This window comes from Lycium barbarum, chromosome 6 (assembly GCF_019175385.1).
Source record: "Lycium barbarum isolate Lr01 chromosome 6, ASM1917538v2, whole genome shotgun sequence".
Lineage (NCBI taxonomy): Eukaryota > Viridiplantae > Streptophyta > Magnoliopsida > Solanales > Solanaceae > Lycium > Lycium barbarum.
Window position 1 is genome coordinate 98,904,629 of NC_083342.1, and position 5,581 is coordinate 98,910,209.

The 5,581-nt window shown below is 35.2% G+C and overlaps 1 long non-coding RNA gene across 1 annotated transcript; it reads left to right on the top strand.

The window, feature by feature from the left end:
• The first annotated feature begins 1,246 nt into the window (after window positions 1–1,246).
• Window positions 1,247–5,132, top strand: LOC132644986 (uncharacterized). Its single transcript, XR_009583968.1, has 2 exons — window positions 1,247–2,740; window positions 3,356–5,132. It is a non-coding gene; the product is annotated as an uncharacterized LOC132644986 (long non-coding RNA).
• The last annotated feature ends 449 nt before the right edge of the window (window positions 5,133–5,581 follow it).

A 5,581-nucleotide genomic window follows, 5' to 3' on the forward strand; every position in this document is an offset into this window, starting at 1 on the left:
CACACAAAAATAAATCCAAAGTACTTATTGGTATTGATTAAAGTAGATCTAGACAACTATAAAGTTCACACTGGCTTGTCATTCCTATTCAAACAAAATTTAAAGCATAACCAGAGTGGAAAGAGACAGGGATGCAAACAAATTAATGTGCAGCATTAATTGCAAATATATTATAAATTATAAGTCACTTGTAATATTTTGGTACATGTTATGAAGTTCTAAACTAGAAAGGAAACAATAAGTATTAGCAACTAACCACTAAATAATGGACAGTCTTTGAAGAAAGCAGCTAATGCTTGTATGTTTGCATTTTGATATCCTTATTCTACAATACTTTTGGGGGTTACGAGGGAAAAATTGTGGATCATGGAAAAATTGTGGATCATGGACAACTATGTTTCATAATTTACAATGATGAATTCGTTTTTTATGATCAAATTTTAGCGTACCACGTTGTTATAACACTTAAAATATGCCTGACTAATTCTCTATACTCCAAAAGTTCATTAAAGCTTTTTTTTAAAAATTAAGGGACTGCAAGGGAATCCTCTTGTATATGCATGGTTCTCAGTTGGCATATTTTAATCAACTTAATTTATCTCGTATAAAGAGTGACCTCCAGTTTCCATGATATTAATAATTTGTATAAAGAGTGACCTCCAGTCTCCATGGTCCAAATTAAGTCATCTAAGACCTCATTTGTTCGCACTTAATGGACATTTTATTTTACTCATTCAAATTTCAATTATTAAATATGTTAATTTTCTAGGTTTGAATCTTAATTATTAAGTATGTTTATTTTCTTAATACTATAACAACTTAGTGGGTCTAAATAGATCAGAATAATTAAGATGTATAACAAATTCTTAATATTAGTAACATATCTACTCAAGGGTTTCTACAAAGATTGTAGTGTTCACCACGACGGCACTACTCCATTCACTTTCATCGCTAATCATTGTTTTCGACCACCATTATCAACTACTACCACCGACCACCCACAACTACCGTCCTCAACTACAACAGCTACAGTCTTCAATCACCACAACCAGTTGTTACCGCTATAAATTAGTCCTCATTTACAATCATCACCACCAACTGCCATTATAGGCGCTAATCACTACCACCAGTCAACAACCACCACAAAAAAATACTTACCTTTATTAAGTATTTTCATGAAATTGGATAATTTAGTTCATTTAATGTTTGCACAGGATTCAATAAGTTAAAGGTAAGAGTCACAAATCAAAGCGAGCATATATTTAAATTGATAAAGGGCCAGATATGCCCTTCAACTATACGATATAGCGCGCATCTACCCGTGTTTAAATGTTGTCCCACACATGCCCTTACCATTACGTTTTGGATTACTCGTGGCCTTCTACTAGCATCATCCACTTTCAACCCGGATGCCACTTATTTTAGCCAAACACACTAACCCGGTTTAAAAATCCGAACCCCCATCTTCATTTCCCATTTCTTTTCTCATTTTATCTCATTTCCCCTCTCTCTTCGCGTAGTACGATTCTAGGGTTTTCGACGATTCATTTCATCTGGTCGAAAGAGGGTTTTCTTTCCTATTTCCAGTTGTATTGATTAAGGTATGACATTTTATGCATCTTTTTCTCTTTTGTATGCTAGTTAGGGTTTTTTCTGAAGTGTTTTTTGTGATCGACCATCTTACCTCTCAAAGCAATTAGAAGGGGATACAACTGCAAGTCCTTCAATAAGCTCTTCCTCTCGGGTCCTCTTATCGCCATCTGATAGACAGAGTTCAATTCCGTTTTCAAAAACATCCGAGTCACTGTAGTCATCTCTTATGCCTTCATTTGCAGATCAACCTGCTAGATTTTCTTAGTTCCCTTTCTCTTAAAAGCCTTTCCAATCTAGATGTCAGCAGAATCATAATTATACTTGATTCCGGGCGTTTGTAGGATCTGTGTTTGAATTGAATTAGCATAAATCATGAAACATATGATGCATTTTATTTAGCCACAAAGCACTCCATCTTAACAAAAATTTTAAAATCACAACATCTCTGCCAAATGAGGCACTAATGAAAACAAATTAACCTTTTTTTGTCACTTAAAAGAATGAATAAATTTCATATTCACCAAACAGGACAATAAGTTGTAGCATATTACATCTCCGCACTTAACAATGAAACTCATTAAACTATAAGGAAACTACCTTAAAGTTGTGAGATTTAATAAATTTATGATTGCTTTGATGGCAAAATAAGGCTGAACTAGGTAATGAGTATTGAGACCAATGCACAAGGTTAACTGAGGACCCAAATTATCATCCAAAAGTAGATCAGAAATGGGAAAGGAGCTTTCACACAAAGACCAATTGTTATAATAAACTAAAGTTAAAAAAAAAGGAATACAATTAAAAACAAAAGAAAAAAAAGGAAAGAACATACAACCAATCAGCTTTCTTGGCTTCAATCTTGTCTGTGACTTAGAGATAACTTTGGACCTCAGCTCTGAATCTTTCTCATGGCCAATATCTGGGCCATAGGCTTGTGATTGTTTTGCCGTGGCTTGAGAAGAGTCAACTGTTTGTTGTGATTCTTGTGTCATAGCTTCAGTTGCTGCATCAAAGTTGAAGTACTCTTCCAACCAGTCATCACTTTCAACAGTTGAAGATGATGCATTCTTTGAGCCTTTTTGTGATCGTCCATCTTGCCTCTCAAAGCCATTATGGTGTAGAGTAGCTCTCAAGGCAACAAATTATGGTATAGAGTAGCTCTATTTTTTTTTTGTTCTCGGAATAGCTATTCTAGGCAAAAATTTCCTCTGATGAGATCAAAAGTTTCCACTTTACATCCTTATCCCTGTCTTTGTAGTTGATTGGTTTGTATGTTCTTTCCTTTTTTTCTTTTGTTTTTAATTGTTTTCCTTTATTTTTAATTTTAATTTTTTTATAACAATTGGTCCTTGTGTGAAACTCCTTTCCCATTTCTGGTCTGCTTTTGGATGATAATTTGGGTCCTCAGTTAACCTTGTGCATTTGTCTCGTTAGTCATTACTCATTGCCTAGATCAGCCTTATTTTGCCATCAAAGCAATGATAAATTTATTAAAGCTCACAACTTTAAGTTAGTTTCCTTATAGTTTAATGAGTTTCACTGTTAAGTGCACAGATGTAATATGCTATAACTTATTGTCCTGTTTGGTGAATATGAAATTTGTTCATTCTTTTAAGTGACAAAAAAGGTTTTTTTTTTTTTCATTAGTGCCTCATTTGACAGAGATGTTGTGATTTTAAATTTTTTGTTAAGATGGTGTGCTTTGTGGCTAAATAAATGCATCATATGTTTCATGATTTATGCTAATTCAATTCAAACACAGATCCTACAAACGCCCGGAATCAAGTATAATTATGATTCTGCTGACATCTAGATTGGAAAGGCTTCTAAGAGAAAGGGAACTGAGAAAATCCAGCAAGTTGATCTGCAAATGAAAGCACGAGAGACGGCTACAGTGACTCAGACATTTTTAAAAAAGGAATTGAACAGTACTCCATTTATATCAATCTATTGGACTTATTTTTTATTTAATTTGTCCAAAAAAAGAATAGCTATTCCAAGAACCAAAAAAAAAAAAAAAATAGAGCTACTCTATACCATAATTTGTTGCCTTGAGAGCTACTCTATACCATAATGGCTTTGACAGCCAAGATGGACGATCACAAAAAAGGTGGCTCAAATAATGCATCATCTTTGACTGGTTGGAAGACTACTTCAACTTTAATGCTGTTGGGTTTTTTGATATTGGTGAATGGGAAATGATGGGATGAAAAGTGAAGGGAATATAAAAGGTCCCTTTTTTGCTTTGGGAAATGTAAAAGGTTCCTTGTGCTTTGGTTAAAGCATCTGTCCCACATAGGAAAAAGAGAGATAAAGAGAGGTGTACATATTACATTACACCTTCTCTAGTTGCTAAAAGGGTTGAGGGGGAAAGGACCCCACGCGCCGTCGTCGTCGCTCGCTCGGCTTTGGCTTTGGCTTTGGCTTTGGCTTTGGCTTTGGATTTGGAGTGACCCGGATCCGCGTGTCTGACCCGCGACCCGTTTCTCCCCGGATTATTACTTACGAATTTTTCTGAAATCCTCTATTCTTCTACTCTTCTTACAAGTTTTCTTTTCTGTGTGATATACTGCCATTGAGTGGTTCGCCGCTACCAGAATTTGGAGTACTACTATTTTGGTAAGATAATCGTTCTATCCTGGGAGGGGATATTCCATCAACCTCGAGTACTGTGAGGGGAATAATTTCCTTAAGGACACACTTTGAACTAAGTGGGCTCGATTATGTTCTGAATATATTTTTTTTTTCTAACACTGTTTCTGTTCATTTGTCCATTTTCTGTAATTTACTGGTTTTTAGTTTTTACAGATTGTGTAATCTGCTTTTACTAAGTGTTTTATAGATTCAGAAACTTTATTTAGATTTATACAGATTATTTTTAAACAACAAATGCTGCAACTGAAGCTATGACACAAGAATCACAGCAAACAATTGGCTCTTTCCAACCCACAGCACTACAATCACAAGCCTATAGTCCAGTTATTGGCCATGAGGAAGATTCAGAGCTGAGGCCCAAAATTATCTTCGTGTCATAGACAAGATTGAAGGCAAGAAAGCTGCAAGTGAGGCCACCAACTGGTACAAGAAGAATTCAGTTTACTGAGGGTGCAGATGGAATGTCAATGCCTACAAACTTGCCTTATTCACTAACTAAGACAACTTGGAGAGGCAATGCAGCACTTCCAGCCTACCAGCTTGAACTCAAGCAAGAAGAAAGAGGATGAAGCTTGGATCAAAAGGAAAAGGAGCTGATGTACCTGATTCTGATACCTAACAAGATGTTGCTAGTTTTTGTGATGGATGGTTGTACCAAACTGTTGGTATTGGGGTGGTTATTTTTGTGAAAATGTTTAATGATGGTTGATGGACAACTTACTTTAACTTAGTTTTTGTGGATGATGGTTGTGAAAAATAATTAGTTTTTGGTGAATTCTGTCACATTTGTCATGTCGACTATTGACATATCAATGTGAATATGAAGTTCAGGTGGAAGTGTTTTGTTAAGCATCACCTTTTGTACAAAACTATTGGTATCTTCCGTATGAATGCTATCTTTGTTAGTAGGTGAATAAAATCAGTCTTTGGAAGTGTTTAAATGTGAATGTTGTTTGTTCCTTTATTGATGTGAATGTGCTATGATTATTGGTTTAGTAGGTGTATGGATTTACGTGTTGTTTGGGCTGCTGTTGTTGTGAAATTTCACATAGTGGCACATAAATTTAAGGACATAATTGTTGAGATACGCACAGTATAGAGGCATATATGATCTTGTAAAATGCCTGAACTGCAGATTTTTTTGGCCTGCATTTATCTGTTTTTTTTAGCACCAACAGTTTTTGTAAGTGAATTAGGCCACTAATTCAGTTATAAAACTAACAATATGGCACAAAAACATTAAAGAGCAAACTAACTTTCATTGGAATCCAAATAATACTCCATTATATATGGGATGACAGCAATATTATTACTCCCTCCGTCCCAATTTGTT